We start from the raw sequence: 383 nt of genomic DNA on the forward strand, positions 1-383 counted from the left end.
CGGGAGGCAGAGGCAGGCGGATTTCTGAGTTTGAGGCCAGCCTGGTCTACAAAGTGAGTTCCAGGACATCCAGGGCTATACAGAAAAACCCTGTCTCGGGAAAAAAAAAAAAAAAAAATCAATGTCACCTCAAACTTAAACACCAAAACATAACAAAGCAAGTTACTAATGATCAGGCAGGAGGCACAATGCTCACCAGACCTGTAAGTAAGAGTCTCTGGAGAGTGCTGGGTGGGTGTGTGGGTGGGCATGTGTGTGAAACTTTATTGTTGCTTTTGAGGTGGATTTAGTTTTTACACTAAGTAGACTACAACTGAAAATGAAATCAACTTAAAAAAGAAATCTTTGTAGACTAGAAAATATCAAGATCCCAGGAGTCAAAA

This window comes from Mus pahari, chromosome 10, assembly GCF_900095145.1.
Source record: "Mus pahari chromosome 10, PAHARI_EIJ_v1.1, whole genome shotgun sequence".
In the NCBI taxonomy this organism is placed as follows: Eukaryota; Metazoa; Chordata; class Mammalia; order Rodentia; family Muridae; genus Mus; species Mus pahari.